Genomic DNA, 17,657 nt, shown 5'->3' on the forward strand with positions numbered 1-17,657 from the left:
GGAACCTGGTAGGCTGTAGTCCATGGGGTTGCTAAGAGTTGGACACGACTGAGCGACTTCCCTTTCACTTTTCACTTTCATGCATTGGAGAAGGAAATGGCAACCCACTCCAGCGTTCTTGCCTCAAGAATCCCAGGGATGGGGGAGCCTGGTGGGCTTCCGTCTATGGGATTGCACAGAGTCAGACACGACTGAAGCGACTTAGCAGCAGTTAATAAAGCATAAGTAGATGTTTTCTGGAACTCTTTTGCTTTTTCTATGATCCAGCGGATGTTGGCAATTTGATCTTTGGTTCCTTTGCCTTTTCTAAAACCAGTTTGAACATCTGGAGTTCATGGTTCATGTATTGCTGAGCCCTGGCTTAGAGAACTTTAAGCATTACTTTACTAGCCTGTGAGATGAGTGCAATTTTGCAGTAGTTTGAGCATTCTTTGGCATTGCCTTTCTTTGGGATTGGAATGAAAACTGAACTTTTTCAGTCCCATGGCCACTGCTGAGTTTTCCAAATTTGCTGACATACTGAGTGCAGCACTTTCACAGCATCATCTTTCAGGATTTGAAATAGCTCAACTGGAATTCCATCACCTCCACTAGCTTTGTTTGTGGTGATGCTTTCTAAGGCCCACTTGACTTCACATTCCAGGATGTCTAGCTCTAGGTGAGTGATCACACCATCGTGATTATCTTGGTCATGAAGATATTTCGTGTACAGTTCTTCTGTGTATTCTTGCCACCTCTTCTTAATATCTTCTGCTTCTGTTAGGTCCATACCATTTCTGTTCTTTATTGAGCCCATCTTTGCATGAAATGTCCCCTTGGTATCTCTAATTTTCTTGAAGAGATCTCTGGTCTTTCCCATTCTGTTTTTTTCCATTTCTCTGTACTGATCACTGAGGAAGGCTTTCTTATTTCTTCTTGCTATTCTTTGGAACTCTGCATTCAAATGAGCATATCTTTCCTTTTCCCCTTTGCTTTTCACTTCCCTTCTTGTCACAGCTATTTGTAGGGCCTCCTCAGACAGCCATTTCGCTTTTTTGAATTTCTTTCTTGGGGATGGTCTTTATCCCTGTCTCCTGTACATCAGGCAGTGTATCTATCAGATCTATTCCCTTAAATTGATTTCTCACTTCCACTGTTTAGTAATAAGGGATTTGATTTAGGTCATAACTGAATGGTCTAGTGGTTTTCTCCACTTTCTTCAATTTCAGTCTGAATTTGGCAATAAGGATTTCATGATCTGAGCCATAGTCAGCTCCCAGTCTTGTTTTTGCTGACTGTATAGAGCTTCTCTGTCTTTGGCTGCAAAAAATATAATCAATCATCTGGTGATGTCCATGTGTAGAGTCTTCTCTATTGTTGATGGAAGAGGGTGTTTGCTATGACCAGTGTGTTTTCTTAGCAGAACTCTGTTAGCCTTTGCCCTGCTTCATTCTGTATTCCAAGGCCAAATTTTGTTTGTTAGTCCAGGTGTTTCTTGACTTCCTACTTTTTCATTCCAGTCCCCTATAATGAAAAGGACATCTTTTTTGGGTGTTAATTCTAGAAGGTCTTGTAGTTTTTCATAGAACTGTTCAACTTCAGCTTCTTCAAAGTTACTGGTCGGGACATAGACTTGGATTACCGTGATATGAATGGTTTGCCTTGGAAAAGAACAGAAATCACTCTGTCATTTTTGAGATTGCATCCAAGTAGTGCATTTCAGACTCTTTTGTTGACTATGATGCCTATTCCATTGATATCTCTATTCAAATATCTAAGCAGAAAAAGAAATTTATAATACGAACCACTGACTAAAACAGAATAAAGAAACTCTCATGAATTGCTAGTGAACATGCAAAATGCTAAAATATTGCAAAAACAGTTTTCTCACAAAATTAGACATATATTTACTATGACAAATTGTTGATGTACTCAATAGCACAAATGTGCTTCAAATGCAATACACTAAGTGAAAGAAATCAAACTCACAATGCTCTCTACCTTATGATTTAATTTATACAATATTCTAGACTAGTCAAACTATTGAAACCTGAAAATTGATTACTGATGGATGTATGAAGCAGCTAACTATGTCTACAAAGGACATTTAAGGAAAACATCTCAAGTGTTGGAACCATTGTTTCTGTTGCTACAGTGGTGACTATATGACTGCATTAATTTGCCAAAACTCCTAGAACTGTACATTAAAATTGGTGAGTTTTACTGCATGTAAATTATACCTGACTAATGATGTGAAAAATCCCACAAGATATAGTTATTAATAACTTCAATGCAAAACAGTTATTATCTGTCAAAGTTGCCTTTTCTGATAATTTTCTTCCTTCCTGGAATTATATAGTTCAATCAGAAATCACTTTCCATCTTTATTATTTTTCGTAGAGCATGTATCCTAACAACAAAGGGGACAAGAGAGGATAATATGGTTGGATAGTATTGCCAACTCGATGGACATTAGTTTAAGCAAGCTCTGGGAGTTGGTGATGGACAGCCTGGTTTGCTGCAGCCCATGGGGTCACAAAGAATCAGACACGACTGAGACTGAACTGAAATGAAGCTTAATTAATTTCCTTTTTTTAAAGAACTTTTTTTGCTTGTATAAGCGTCTAGATTAACATTTTTATTGTTGTGTGTTTATTTTGTCTTTAACATATTTGGGACATCATTCCATTATCTCTGGCATCCATGGTTTTATTAGGAATGAGTCTAAGCAGATAACTAGAACTCTGTAAACCAGATTAACTTTAAACATAGTCACTTACTTCTCTTGGAAAAACATGAGGTAAAATGAAACCCAGGGCAATATTGAAGTTGGAGAACTGCTGCAAGAACATCTTAACAGTGGATTCAGGAGTATTTTCTTCCCTTTCTTCAAGCAACTTTTTCATAAAATTGAGCAGTTTTAATAAAGCTGACACATTCTTAGTGTGATTGCACAATCTATATTTGGATTGATTTTATTTTTATGCTAAATATATGCAGCATCAATAATTTATACTCAACATTAATATTCTACACAGCTAGTACAGTCCTGTGTTCACACTCTGTGTGTAAGATATATAACTCCTTAGAAAGAATATACATTTTGATAAACTGATACTATCTGCTAAAAGATCATAAACAAAATAAATTGAATGTGTAATAAATATATGCTACATATAATAAAATTTGAAGTATAACTCATCTAATTGTATGATATTTACAAGCATATACACTGACAAAATAAACACATAATATTTCTTCTTTATCACACAAAGATTGTATTATAGTATGTATAATATAATGGACAAGTATCTGAAGCGATAGATGGTGCTATTGGTCCATAAATACGGATGTTATAACCAGTTTTATGGTGTTCACCCCTCACTATCTATAGCCCTCATTATTTGCCTACAGTTTTATAGGCCAGTGTATGAAGATATTTGAAAAGTTTATGGGAAGACAGCTTTTTGTGTGTTTTTTTTTTGTTTTTTATTTACTAGACAACTTTGATTTGGGTTTCCTCTCTGTATGGAGGGTATTAACTGAAGAATGACAGGAGCAGAAAACAAAACCCTTCAGTTCTTTTATATGTGGTTCAGGACAGATGACTCACAGTTACTTGGAAATTGTCAGTGTGCTGCTCTAGGGCTATCCATCCTTTACATTTAGTGGCAAGATTTGTTCCTAGGAAGTTGTCAGTGATACTTTTTATGATAACTATTTTTTCCTTTGAAATCACTTGGATTATAATACTATATTTGGAGAAGGAAATGGCAACCCACTCCAGTACTCTCGCCTAGAAAATTCCATGGATGGAGGAGCCTAGTAGGCTACAATCCATGGGATTGCAAAGAGTCAGGCATGACTGAGTGACTTCACTTTTCACTTTCACTATATTAATATATTCTTTAGGGATTTCCTTGGTGGTCCAGTGGTTAAGAATATGCACTTCCACTACAAAGGGCAGGGGTTTGATCCCTGGCCAGGGAACTAAGATCCTGCATGTCACCTGGAGAGGCCAAAAAGTAAATAAATAAAAATAAAGCAAAATAATATATTCTTTAACCCTAAAGATAAATGAAATGAGAAAAACTAATTTTCTTTAAATTAGTTTTCTCTGGTCCTGTTAAAAACATTAATTTTAAATAAATAACTGGATCCTATGTGGATAAGAAAGAAAAGTTTATTTTATACAGCAATAGGGATATGACTAAGGACAAGCTAATGATGGCAGTCTTAATCATAGTGCGGTGAGCCCTATTTTGTGGAAGAAAGAACCAAAAAGGAGAACATATCACAGGTCACTTAGTTAATACTTAAAACTATTCTAATACATTGGGGGCAATTGTACTGACCTACGAAGCTTACTCTGGTCACCTCTACTTTGAGATGATCATTGCTAGTTTTCTGATAACTGAGTGGTGCAGTTCATCTGCTGAATCCATTGAGTTCTGTTGACTTTCTTTCCAATGAGTGCTTAGATTTCAAAACAAAGTAAGATTTAAAAGTTGTACTTTTTTTTTAAATAGAAATATAAACTATCAATTTAAGTTAAGTTATGGACTCTGTGGGAGAGGGAGAGGGTGGGAAGATTTGGGAGAATGGCATTGAAACATGTAAAATATCATGTATGAAACGAGATGCCAGTTCAGGTTCGATGCATGATACTGGATGCTTGGGGCTAGTGCACTGGGACCACCCAGAGGGATGGTATGGGGAGGGAGGAGGGAGGAGGGTTCAGGATGGGGAACACATGTATACCTGTGGCAGATTCATTTTGATATTTGGCAAAACTAATACAATTATGTAAAGTTTAAAAATAAAATAAAATTTAAAAAAATCAAAATCAAAATATAAGTAAGCAAAATAATATCCCATATAAGAATACATGTCTATGTGATAAAACTCTCTTCCTTTTAAGGAAAAAAAAATAGTGCATTTTAAGAAATTCTGGATTTCATACTAATGGAAAGCAGAAAAATTTTTTTTAAATTAAAAAATTATGAACATGAACAATTATAAAGAGAAAACTTAAAAGAACACTACAAATTGTTATTTTTTTAAAAAAAAATAAATATCCTCTTATCAGGTAAAAAAAAATAAGTTAATAGCTGGAAAAAAAAAGGTTCCAATTTAACATCATCAAATTTTCATGAAGTCTTTCAGCTATAAGACTGGAGTCTTATGGAGACACAATTAAGTGCTTTATTAGAAATGTCTCTTCCTCCATCTGTAAAAATAACATAGCGCACTTTTGCCCAGCACCATAAATAGCAATTGACCTGGGAGCAGGCTGAGCTCCTTTGTACAGTTTATGAGGTGATCAAGACAACATAGTTCTTCCTTATTCTGAATTTCTCAAATTTGAACAGATAACTCAAACTTATCAAGATCAAAATTTTCTTTGTTTTTGACATCTATTTTTTACAATATCCAAACCATGCAAATAGAGACAGAAAGTTCAGTTTACTTAATGCATGCAAATTATAAAGCTCTTTGTAACTTTTAATTATGAAAAATTTCCTTACAATAATTAGGTCATATATTGTAATATTCAAATACCAACTGGCACTTAGGAAAAATGATACCCAGTGTGAACAAGTAAATTGCCTGAGGTCAAATAGCAAGTAACTTGACAAAGGCTTCAAATGAAGAATTCTGATCTTTTGCCCCGAATCTTTCTGCCATCTTGTGCAGCTTCCAATTAGAAAATCAGATTTAATTCTCAAATCATTCCTTTAAGAACCCAAAGTTTTCACAAAGATGCTAACTTTTAATACCACAAGGTAATGTTATAAGGAGATTATTTTGTTTACCAGGATGTTATCATACTTGACAGTAACCATAATATTTAATGAGCAAAGCTTGTTTAATAATTTATTTGTATCCAGAAAATATTCTACATTTAAACTGGAATTCTTCTGCAGTGTCCACCTTCTTACAGTTCCTTAGCCCCTGGCTAGTCTGTTTTTCATTACTATATATATATTTTTTCACTTTGATGTTGTTATATAGATAGTTTAAAATAGTCTGTGACCTTTAAGACTGTCTTGTGTCATTAAGCATACTGTCTTTGAGGTTCATTGAAATTGTTACTTGCACCAAGCAGTCCATTTATGTTTATGGCTAAGTTATATTCCTTAGTATGAATTTATCCCATAGTTGGTTTAACCATTCATCTATTAAGAAACATTTTGCTTGTTTCCAGTTTAGGACTATTATAAACAAAAATGCTATAGTATTTGCACAGATTTTTTTTGCATATTTAGTTTTCTGGGTTAAATGCCTATGAGCACAATAGATGGATCATGTGACATTACGTTTAATTTATTAAGAGGCTTCCAAACAATTGTAAAAGTGGTTGTTCCTTTTTACAATGCCACCAGTGGTATATGAGAAATTCAGTGTCTCTGTATCCTCACTAACCTTTGGCATTGTTTCTGTGATTTTTTTTTTTTAAATTCTTAACTTTTGTAACAGATGTGTAGTAATATTTCTTTGTAGTCTTAATTTGTATTTTCCTAATGGCTAGTGATGTTGAACATTTTCTTATGTTCTTTATTGCCATGTGAATATCCTTACCAATGAAATGTCCCCATATATCTTTTTATCTTATAGCTGGATTTTTATTATTGTATTTTGAGAGTTTTTAACATATTCTTGGTAAGTCCTTTATTAGATACATGGTTTTCAAATATTTTCTCTCAGTCTGTAGCTTGTCTTTTCCTTCTCTTTTCAGGATTTTCCATATAAAAATCTAACTTCATTTGGATGAAGTCAATTAATCTTTTTTATTTTAAATAGATTATGCTTCAGGTGACATGTCTAAGAAAGATCATAAAAAGTTTTCATGAGCTAGCATCTAAAAATGTATAGTTATATTTTATAATTACTTAAAAATCTATAATTGATTTTGAATTAATGTGTATTTAATGTGAAATATATACTTAGTTGTTTTTTTTTTTTTTTTTTGCCTGTGGCTATCCAACTGCTCCATCACCATTTGTTAAAAGTACTATCTCTACTCCAGTAAATTTATTTTTTTATTATTAATTTTTATTAGAGTATAGTCCCTTTACAATATTGTGCAAATTTCTGCTGTACAGCAATGAAAATCAGTTATATATATATATACCTCCCCTCTTTTTTAGATTTCCTTCCTATTTAGGTCACCATATAGCACTGAGTAGAATTTCCTGTGCAACACAGTAAGCTCTCAGTAGTTATCTGTTTTATAAGTAGTAGTGTATATGTGTCAATGCTTCTCTCCCAGTTCATCCCACTCACACCCCTTTCCCCGTTGGTAACCATAAGTTTGTTCTCTATAGTAACTTGCTTTAAAGTTTGTAAAAAAGTCAGTTTACCAGATTTTTTTTCAAGGTTATTTCTGGGCTCTTTATTCTGTTTCATTCAAGCTTTGCTTTACAGCTCTGCCAGTGCCTTACTGTCATGATTACTGCAGCTATATAGAAAGACGTCATACTACAGAACGATTATTTTTCAAGATTACTTTAGCTGCTATTTCTACGTAACTTTTACAGTAATACTGTCTGTATCTATTAAAATTTTAATGAGATTTGATAGAAATTGCATTGAATATGTATGTAAATTTGAAGAGAACTAACATCTTTTACTATGTCTTCCAGTCTATGACCTTGATATGTCACTCCATTTATTTAGATTAGCAGTTATTTTTAGCACTCAACATACAAGTCCCTAGTGGCCCAGATGGTAAAGAATCCACCTGCAATGCAGGAAACCTAGGTTTGTTCCCAGGGTCAGGAAGATTCCCTGGAGAAGGGAATGATTTTTGTGCACTGATATTTGTATCCTGTGGCCTTGTTTAATTCATTAGTTACGGGAAGTTTTTGGACTGCCGTCTATGGGGTTACACAGAGTCGGACACGACTTAGCGACTGAACAACAGCAACAACAACAATGGGAAGTTTTTTTGTTTCTTAGATTCCTTGGGGTTTTTTTGTGGACGATTACATCAACTGTATATAGAGAAAGTACTATTTCATCTTTTCTAAAATGTATGTTTTTTTTTTTTTTTCTTATTGTGCTGGCTAGAACTTTAAGCACTGTATTGACTATGGTTGAAAAGAATGGACACCGATACTTTATTATTCACCATAGAGTTGAAAACAGTGTTTCACCATTAAATATGATAGTAGTTACAGATATGTTATAAATGTGTTTATCTAGGTGAGAAAATTTTCTTTATCCTAAGTTTGCTTAAAGTCTCTTTACAAGTTTTGTAAAAAAAAAAAAAAATCTTGCATCAGTAGATATATCAATGTGATTTCATCTTCATCTTCTTACTCTGCTGCATTACATTAACTTATTTTAATATCTGAACCAGCTTTGTATCTCTGAGTAAATCCCATATGTCATGATGGATAATTCTTTTTATTTATTACTATATTCTATTTGTTAATATGCTGTTAAGAATTTTGCATCTAAGTTTTCCAATGTATATGTGTAGACTTGTCCACATCATGTCTATATTGTCGTGTTGATCCCTGTAAGATGTCTACTGATACCTACTATTTCATTGCTGATTTTAATAATTTGCATCCTTCACTCCCCACAGATTTGTCTTTCATATTATCCCTTTCAGTAGACCAGGTTTTTGCATATTTATTGTATCATTTTTCCATTTTCCATTTTATTGATTTGTATTTCCTTCTTGTTCATTTCCTTTCTTCCTTTGGGTTTATTTTGACTTTTTTGTCAAAGACCAAAAAGTTTAAGGTGGGAACTTAGGTTATTTATTTAAGCCTTTTCTTCTCTTTTCTAATGAAGGGATCTCCCTTTCATCACTGATTTACCTGCATCCCACAAGTTTTTATATGTTAAATATTCATTTGCATTCAGTTCTTTTAAAAAGAAAAATTTCCTTAACACTTCCCCTCTGATTAACGACTTATTCAGAAATACATGGATTTTTAAGTATATGAGGATTCTCTTTTTTATTTTTTGTTATTGATTTCTATTTTTATTTAATTGTGATTAGAGTAAATATTTTCTTTGATATCGATTATTTAAGTCTTTAATCCATTTTATGGCCCTGGGTATGCTGTGCTGCTGCTGCTGCTAAGTTGCTTCAGTCGTTTCCGACTCTGTGCGACCCCATAGACTGCAGCCCACCAGGCTCCCCCGTCCCTGGGATTCTCCAGGCAAGAACACTGGACTGGGTTGCCATTTCCTTCTCCAATGCATGAAGGTGAAAACTAAAAGTGAAGTCACTCAGTCGTGTCCGACTCCCAGCGACCCCATGGACTGCAGCCTACTGGGCTCCTCCGTCCGTGGGATTTTCCAGGTAAGAGTACTGGAGGCATAAATTCCATGGACACCTGAAAAGAATGTAAAGAATATGTATCCTTCTCCTGTTCAACAGGGTGTTCTATAAATGTTCTATAAATGCTGATGAATGTTTTTGTTGAGTCCTATATCCATGCTGATTTGTTTTGGTCTAACTTTCCACCCATTATTGAGAGAGGGGTGCAAAAATCTCAAACTTTAAAGATTTGATGATTTCAACTTTCCATTTTATCTTTTTTTTTTTTTGGCTTTACATAAATTGAAAGTCCATTGTTCAGTACTATGTCTTCCTTTTGGTTATACTTCTTCCCCCCCCCCCAAATTTAATATTCTTTTTGTTCTTGGTAGCATTTCTTTAAAGGTTACATTATCCAATAGGAATATATTCACTCCTTTCTGCTAATATTTTATTTGTCTATATTTTTCCATTCTTTCACCTTTAGTATCTGGTATTATTATGTTTAAAGTGAGTTTCTTATAGACAGTATGCACTTGGGTAATGTTATTTTATCCAATTTATCAGTCTCTGCCTTTAATTAGCATAGTTAGACAATTTACATTAATGTAAATACTGATGTATTTTAAAAGATTATGTCTAAAACGTCTGTTTCTTCTCCATGATTTTTTTCTACCTTGAAATTTTCTTTACAATTTAATTTTTATTGTAATTTCTTTAAATATTTCCTTTAGATATACTCAGAACTACATTAGGTATTGTTATGTTTTTGGCTGCCACCAATAAAAATAATTAAGAAAATTTAAGACAACTACAGTCTATTGTATCAACTATAATTTTTATTCTTTTGCTCTTTTTTTTTTCCTTTTCAGATGCTCCAAATTTCCTTCTTTTATCATTTTTTTGTTATTGTTTATTTATTTATTTATATTTTTAGTCATTGTTTGAAAGTATGTTATTTTATTTTGAGCATGTTGTGATTGCTCCTTCATTCCTGGAGAATATTTTCACTAGTTTAGAAACATTTCATTTGACAGTTCTTTCCTTCTAGTACTTGGAATGTTTTATCACATCCTTCCTACCTCTCTTTTATTTTATTTCACAGTCATACAAACTGTTCTTCACCTATAGATAATATGTCATTTTCCTGTGTCTGCTTTCAAGAATTTTTTTTCCTTGTTTTTTAGTCTATTTTCATTTACTTAAAGTTTGTTCATAATTGCCTGTTGAAAATTTAATAATAGGTAGCTTAAAATCACTGTCTGATAATTGTAATATCTGTATCATCTTAGTGTTGGGATATGTCTATTTTCTTGTCTTATTTAACTTGAAGTCTTTCAGATTCTTGCTGAAAGTTTCAACCGAAACTTTTCAAGTTCTTGCTGTAGATTTCAAATGAAATCTGAACATTTTGGTATTATGAGGTGAGATAATCTTATTTAATACTTGCACTATAGCAGGCTATCTCTCACACTGCTCCAGTAGCAGAAAAGTAATCTTAACTCCTTACTGCCAGTCTTTCTGTTAATTTACTATGACAATGATGAAAACTTGACACACACTCTACATCTTAGAATATCCAAGGTATATTTGGTTTATGGACTCCCTGTATATCATGGGTCTACTTTATAATATGAAGCAAATAACAGTGTTTTAAACATTGTTGATTTTGTAATAGACTGGCAAGAATGCTGATTTTATTGTTGATTTTATACTAGACTCTTCCTTAGGAGTGTTCTGACTGCATTTGACACTTTTACTTTTCTAGAACATTTAAGATCAGTCTGTCAATATCCATTAAAAGTAAATTCCTTGACAGAATTTTAAAATAGCATTCAGTTGATCAGCTTACAGCAAATTGATATCTTTGCAGTAATGGGTCTTTGAAACATTAAGCATTCCATTTGTCCCTATATAAATAGATACTTTGTAATAATTTTCAATGAGAATTAAAAAGTTTCCACGAAATACTTACATATCAATGATATATTCAAGTCTCAATTTCTTTTTTTTTGTATTGATGTTTATTTAAAATGTTTGCTTTTAATTATATTTTCTATTTTTTCTCATTGAAAAATATAAATGACGTTTTTTGTTTGTTTGTTTCCATTTCAGGCTTATAATAAGCAAAGTGGGTTAAGTTTCCACCTTTTATAGTTTTATTGTTATAGTGTAGAATAACTGGTAGTCTAAGCAGGAAATCTATTAATTTATGAAAAATAAAAGTTTATTTCTTCCATCAAAATCCTAACATTTACCTTCTTATATTCCTTTCCTTACAAGTATCTTATGTCTTTTTGCCTTACAATACTAGTTTGGAATTTAGGTACAGTAATGAAGTCCTATGGCAATAATTTTATTTCATATTTATAGTAAAGGATAAACTTTCCATATTTTCCCTTTGTATAGGTTTTTCATTTGTTTGTTTTGAAAATGCCTTTAGTAATAAATAAACTCTCTTTTCTGGTTGTGTAAGACTTAATTTCACCAATGAATGATGAATTTTTACCTGGTTCTTTTTCTACATCTATTAAGCTCATCATATAATTTTTCTCATTTTTTCCTCTGATAATGTGGCTAATTACATTGGTTGAACATTAATTTACAACTGCAATACTGAATAAATCCTATTGAATACCATATTTTTTTGGTTAGCTAATTGGCTTTATTTGATGTTAGATTTGACTTTCTTATGTTTTTCTTTAGATAGATTGGGTTGCAGCTTTACTTTCTTTAATAGTTCTTGTTGGGTTTTCACATTAAGGCATTCTAAAGAGATGGGAGTTGTTTTCTCTTTTCTAATCACTAGAGGGATTTCTGTAGCATATATAGCTATTTCAAATGTTTCATAGAATTCAAGCTAAAGTGTGTGGAACTACATATAAATTTTGGGGGTGTTTTAAGTTAGAGACTAAATTTATCTATAGTATAGGATAAAATGAACATCTTTTACTTGGGGAGCACATAATGATGAAACTAGGGGCCCAACATTCCTTGATGAGCTAACTGCAGTTGTAAATTGTCTTGGGAGACTTTTTTTTTTCCCCAACACCTGGGCCACAGATAAGGTCAAATAGGTTTGCTGCTTTACTAATATATTTTAAGCAGTAAATTTTATTTTTCTATTTCATTATTTCAATTAATATTTAAATATTTTTAGTCAGAGTATACATTGAGATTTTAGATTTTACTTCTCACTGTGTGTTTATCCTTGTTGTTGTTCAGCCACTAATAAAGTATCCAAATCTTTGTGATTGAAGGACTGCAGCCAGGCTTCCCTGTACTTCACTATCTCCAGAATTTGCTCAAATTCATGTCCATTGAGTCGGTGATGTTACCCAGACAACTGATCCTTGGTTGTTCCCTTCCCCTTTTGTCTTCAGTCTTCACCAGCATCAGCATCTTTTCCAAAGAAATCAGTTCCTTGAATCAGGTGGCCAAACTATTGGAGCTTCAGCACCAGTCCTTCCAATGAATATTCTGGGATGATTTCCTTTAGGATTGACTGGTTTTATCTCCTTGCAGATCAAGGGACTCTTAAGAGTCTTCTCCAGGACCACAGTTCAAAAGCATCAATTCTTCAGGACTCAGCTTTCTTTCTGGTCCGACTCTCACATTTGTATATAACAGCTGCAAAATTCATAGCTTTGACTATCCAGGCTTTGTTGGCATAATGATGTCTCTGCCTTTTTTATACACTGACTAGATTTGTCATAGCTTCCCTTAAGGAGCGAGTGTCTTTTAATTTCATGGCAGCAGTCACTATCCACAGTGATTTTGGAGCCCAAGAAAATAAAATCTTTCATTGTTTCCACTTCTTCCCCATGTATTTGCCATAAAATGATGGGACTGGATGCCATGATCTTAGTTTTTTGAATATTAAGTTTTAAGGCATCTTTTTCAGTCTCTAGCATGCTCATCAAGAGGCTGTTTAGTTCCTCTTCACTTTTTGCCATTAGGGTGGTGTCATCTGAATATTTGAGGTTATTGATGTTTTTCCTGAAGATCTTGATTCCAAGCTTCTGATTCATCCAGCATGGCATTTCAAATGATGTAGTCTGCATATAAGTTAAATAAGCAGGGCGACAATATACAGCTTTGACTTAATCCTTTCTCAATTTTGAACCAGTTGGTTGTTATGTGTCCAGTTCTAACTTTTGCTTCTTTTCATGCGTACAGGTTTTTCAGGAAGCAGGTAAGGTGGTTTGATATTTCCATCTCTTTAAGATTTTGCTCTTGACCACCTGGTGATTTTCATATGTAGACCCCTCCCTTGTGTTGTTGGAAGAGGGTCTCTTGACAAAACTTTTAGCCTTTGCCCTGCTTCATTTTGTACTCCTAGGCACAACTTGCATGTTACTGCAGGTTTCTCTTGAATTCCTACTTTTGCATTTTGATCCCCTATGATGAAAAGGACTTTTTTTTTGGGGGGGGGCAGTTAGTTCTAGATGATCTTGTAGGCCTTCATATAACTGTTCAACTTCAGCTTCTTCAATATTCATTGGGGCATAGACTTGGATTACTGCGATGTTGAATGGTCTGCCTTGTAAACAAACCAAGATCATTCTGTCATTTTTGAGATTGCACCAATGTACTGCATTTCATACTCTTTGGGTGAATATGAGGACCAATCCATTTCTTCTAGGGGATTCTTACCCACAGTAGTAGACAGAATGGTAATCTGAATTAAATTTGTTCATTTCAATCCATTTTTGCTCATTGATTTCTACGATGTTGATGGTCAATCTTGCCATCTCCTGTTTGACTACTTCCAATTTACCTTGATTCATGGACCTAACATTCAAGGTTCCTATGCAATACTATTCTATACAGTATCAAACTTAATTTCATCACCAGCCTCATCCACAACTGAGCATTGTTTCTGCTTTGTCCCCGCCTTTTCATTCTTTCTATAGCTATTTCTGTGCTCTTCCTTAGTTGCATACTGGACACCTTTCTAGCTGGGGGACTCATCTTCTGGTACCATATCTTTTTGCCTTTTCATACTGTTCATGGGGTTCTTGAGACATGAATAGTGAGGTAGTTTGCCATTCCCTTCTCCAGGGACCACATTTGTCAGAACTCTCAACTAGGACCTGTCCGTCAGATGTGGCCTTGCATGGTAAGGCTCATAGCTTCATTGAGTTACATAAGCCTGGTCTATGAGGTTATTTTGGTTAGCTTTCTGTGATTGTGATTTTCCTTCTGGAGGCTGTGGGATTGTAATTCTTGCTTCTTCTGTCTGTGCTCTAATGGATGAGGTTAAGAGACTTGTGCAAGGTTCTTGATTGGAGAGACTGACTGTTGAGGAAACATGTTCTTGCATTGGTGGAAAGGGCCATGCTCAGTAATATTTTAACCCAATTGTCTGCTGATGGGTGGGGCTGTACTCCCTCCTGTTTAGTATTTTGGCCTGAGGTGACCCAGCCCTGGAATCCACAGGTGACCTCTAAAAGGATATATGTCAATATGTGCCTTCTTTGCCTTTTTTCCTGAGGGCTGCCTTTAAAAAAAATCAAAGCCCTTACCTTCGCAAGAAATTCTCAGGGTGCTTGATGTTTCCTATTTCAATTTTGGTAATATTTTGGTATTAAAAACATTCCCTTTTCCTTACTTCCAGCAGAGACATATATTTGCAATGATGTTACCTATTATTTAAACAGCAAATCTATATATTTCATTTCAGAAAGGCTTTTCAGAATATCTTTTCAACCACATTACAGGAAATGAATCTACACTGTTTGTGATAATCATTCTACTTTTGAATACTCATATTAAGAAAATGGGGAAACAATGGAAACAGTGACATTCTTTGCTTTCCTGGACTCCAAAATCACTGCAGATGGTGACTGCAGCCATGAAATTAAAAGACACTTGCTCCTTGGAAGAAAAGCTATGACCAAACTAGGCAGCATATTAAAAACCAGAGACATTACTTTGCCGACAAAGGACCATTCTAGTCAAAGCTATGGTTTTGCCAGTAGTCAAGTATGGATGTGAGATTTAGACCATTAAGAAAGCTGAGCACCAAAGAATTGATGCTTTTGAACTGTGGTGTTGGAGAAGACTCTTGAGATTCCCCTGGACTGCAAGGAGATCAAACCAGTCCATCCTAAAGGAAATCAGTCCTGAATATTCATTGGAAGGGTTGATGCTGAAGCTGAAGCTCCAATACTTTGGTTACCTGATGCAGAGTTGATTTACTGAAAAGACCCTGATGCTGGGAAAGATTGAAGATGGGAGGAGAAGGGGATGACAGAGGATGAGATGGTTGGATGCTATCACTGATTCAATGGACATGAGTTTGAGTATACTCCAGGAATCAGTAATGTACAGGGAGGCCTGGTGTGCTGCAGTCCATGGGGGTCACAGAGAGTCAGACATGACTGAGCAATTGAACTAAATTGATTGAGAAAACCTCAGTTCTTCATTTGTATTTGTCCTCTGTGTGTGTTACTTGTGTCTGACTCTTTTCAACACATGGACTGTAGCCTGCCAGGCTCCTTTGTCCATGGAATTCTCCAGGCATGAATACTGGTGTGGGTTCCTCCAGAGGATCTTACAGACCCAGGGATTGAACCTGAGTCTCCTGCACTGAGGGCAGATTTTTTATTATATGAATTACCTGGGAAGCCCAAGCCCATTTATCTCTACTTTCACATAAAACACATTCTAGGCACTTCTGGTCATCAAATGTGTGTGTGGATTTTTCCTACAACAGAAATTCTGCAATACCAGATGGATATCCTATAATTTAATCCAGTTTTGAAACTATTTACCTGGAGATAGAGTCAGATCCCCCTCCAAGTTAAAGACTAAGTCTCACAATACTGGGATGCCAGTCAGAAGTAATAGTTCGCCAGAATACCCACAACTTCTATCTGACTTTACTACAAATTAGAGCTTTCTATTACTCCCTCCTCAATATGATTAATAATACTTTGCTAGAAGTGCTAACAGAACTAAAGGAAAAATTTAATTGAGTTTTCCAATTTATTATAGGATGCAATAAAACATAAAATAAACAGTCAGATGACGAAATACATAGGGTGAGGTCTGGGAGGGTATGGAGGGTGGAAGCTTCTTTCCCAAGGAGTTGAAGAATATTCAGCTGAAGCTGAAACTACAATACTTTGGCCACCTGATACTGACTGACTCATTGGGAAAGACCCTGATGCTGGGAAAGATTGAAGGCAGGAGGAGAAGTAGACGACAGAGGAGGAAATGGTTGGATGGCATCACTGACTCAAAGGACATGAGTTTGAGCAAGCTCCAGGAGTTGGTGATGGACAGGGAAGCCTGGCATGCTGCAGTCCATGGGGTTGCAAAGAGTCGGACACAACTGAGCAACTGAACTGAACTGAACTGAAATTCCCTGTCCAGGGATGTTTTCACTCACCTCTAACCTCCCTGAATTTCATAGTGTTGGAATTTTGATAGAACCACCCTCAAGGAGGTATGATCAGTTATTAGCCTCATTTCCAGCCACAAAAGAGTGGCTTTTTTTGTGTGTCTTTTCTTTTGTCTCTCAAGAGGTGTGTGTTTGTGTGGGGGAATGTGGTGATGAAAATCGTAAGCTTCTAATTAATTGACTGAAGCCCTCCAGGATCCTCTCTCCATAGAATTTTCCAAGCAAGAATATTGGAGTGGGTTGCTATTTCCTTCTCCAGGCCATCTTCCTGACCAGGGATCTAACCCACATCTCCTTCATTTGGAGGTAGATTATTTACTGAGCAACCAGAGAAGCCCTCAAATAAAGTCACTAGATTCTAATTGATAATTATGGCTCTTGTCATTTTTATAATTGTATAAGTAAATATGCTAAGAGATCCAGATACTAAGATGAGCAAAGGAAGTTAAGTACCTCTGAAGCTTTCTACACAATCATTTATGTTTCTATGATCTGATATAGTACTGTGGCTTCTATTAGTTAATGATTATCAAGAAGGTTACTATCATATTCAGTCAGGAGTTTAATCAGGCAGGCATTAGATTTGTTCCTGAGTCTTTTTGCCTTGAATTAATTATCTTATTTTTTCTTTAAATTGTCTTTTTTTAAAAGCACATTTTGTTTTAGATTAACAATTTTCTTGTCTGGAGCCAATATATGTAATTCATTTCTAAGAATTTCCATATAAATGACTTTTATAGCCTTTTTTCCAATACCAATAAAGAAATGAAGCAATAGGTGATTTGATTAGTTAGTAAAACTCCTCGGATTATTGGTTGTGAGAATAAGCATAGCTGATATTCTCCATTTAACTGGAGATAATAACCATAATAGTAGTGACTGGATAGAGTTAGAGTATCCCATGATGACTGCTGGTGCCAATTCAAAGATGAAATGAGTTTTTTTCCAGTGTGGCCATTATCAAACTCTCCAGCCTATATCTTT

This window comes from Bos indicus x Bos taurus, chromosome 1, assembly GCF_003369695.1.
Source record: "Bos indicus x Bos taurus breed Angus x Brahman F1 hybrid chromosome 1, Bos_hybrid_MaternalHap_v2.0, whole genome shotgun sequence".
NCBI lineage: Eukaryota > Metazoa > Chordata > Mammalia > Artiodactyla > Bovidae > Bos > Bos indicus x Bos taurus.